This window comes from Phalaenopsis equestris, unplaced genomic scaffold (assembly GCF_001263595.1).
Source record: "Phalaenopsis equestris unplaced genomic scaffold, ASM126359v1 Scaffold000248, whole genome shotgun sequence".
NCBI lineage: Eukaryota > Viridiplantae > Streptophyta > Magnoliopsida > Asparagales > Orchidaceae > Phalaenopsis > Phalaenopsis equestris.
In genome coordinates this window covers 209,644-211,574 of record NW_018164690.1, presented here as the reverse complement: position 1 = coordinate 211,574, position 1,931 = coordinate 209,644, and positions in this window count along the sequence as shown.

Genomic DNA, 1,931 nt, shown 5'->3' with positions numbered 1-1,931 from the left:
TATATATATTAATATGTACCAGAAAATTTGCTGCAGTAAAGTAACAGATTATGGTCTTATCGTGGTATGAAAATTGATCATATACTCAGAAAAAAAGTAATCAATTAACAGTAACACTAGAAGTTTGTATGTGAAAAAACGCAGAAAGAGAAAAACCACGGTGTCTGACCCAGCTGAAAAGTTCCGCTAAAAAAAGATGATTACAGTTGCAACCACCAGTCCCACAGGCGGGAAAGGGGTATTAGGTTCTCAAGTTATAACGTCGACGTAATGATGAATTGATCTGATCCAAGTCAAATCATGCCTAAATCAAGCTGTTAAATTACTTTTGGAAGCTTTCAGTGCATAATTTGAAATTCAAATGGATTCTGAGTATGAAAAACTTATAATAAAATCGATGGTCTGAAAAAGATGAATACAACGAGTCCAAGATCACTAAATTCTGACATTATTAAGACACTTAAATGTCCACAGAACATCTTTCAATCGAGGGAACTTCTCAACACCATCCAAATAGAGTGAGGTTTAGAATCCTTCCTTATTTCAATATGGACTCTATCAACAGAGTCCCACCCCCTCTTGCAAAGGGGACCTAGTTCGAGCTAGAGGAAGATTGTAACACAGAGAAGAAGAGGCAGAAGTCTAGTATTCAACACCAACAATCTGCCAAATGCTTCATGCTTCTATAGCCACTGACCACTATCGATCACTGCGCTTTGGCCGTTGTCAACCACTATCGACAGTCATGTACTCCTTGCAGCGAAGTCCCTTGCAAATTCATAAAGTGTTTTGAGGAATCCCATCATATGTTGTGAAAAAAGTGAAGCATCCAACGAACCAATATGTCACACATTACATTGTATGTGACGCTCCTTGAAGATGGTATAATAGTGCCCTCCAAGTATGATGCAATGACACACCCCAATGACAGAGTAATAATGCAACCCACTTACAGGGCAATGACGCTTACCAAAGATGGTGTAAAAATACATCCCAAGGATGGTGACTTTCTCTGGAATCCTAATCCTCTATCCTTGCAGCTTCTAACCTCAATCTCTGTAGCTTAAGGACATCATCACAACTTAATATTATTACCTATGTGGCTTACATATCATGCAGCTCCCGACTCTGTCCTTTGTGGCCTATGAATGTCATCAATGCTTACCACTATGACCTATATGACCAACTAAGATTTACATGGATTACACCTCATGTAGCTTCCGGCTTCAGCCTCTGCATCCCACAGACATCATCACATTTCTCCACTACACATAAGTGGTTTAAAACTCGTGTAGCTCCCGACTCTGGTCTTTGCTACTACGGACGTCATCACAGCTCACCATTATGGTCCAAGTGACCAATTATGACCTACGTGGCTTACATCTAGTGCAGCTCCTGACACTTGCATCTATGGATTACGAATGTCATCACCACTCACCAATATGACCTAAATGACCAACTACGACTTACGTGTTACAACTCATATAGCTCCTAACTCTAGCCTTTGCGACTTATAAATGTCATCACAGCTAACCACCACATCTTATATGACTAACTTCGACCAACGCGGCTCGCAGCTTGTGCAGTTCTTGACTCCGGCCTCTGTGACCTATGAATGCTATCACAGCTCACAACTATAGTCTATATGACCATCTATGACCTACGTGGCTTATAACTCACACAACTTCTAACTCCGGGCTCTACGACCAAAGGACACCATCACCACTCATAACTACGACCCATATGGCTTATAATTTGTGCAAATCCAGATTTCTACCTTTGCGAACTACGAAAGTCATTACAACTCTTCGTTATGAAATATATGACCAACTACAACCTATGCAACTTATAGCTCATTCAACCCCCAACTCTAGCCTTTGCAGCTAATTGATGTTACTCCAACTCATTACTACGACCTATATGGCTAACTA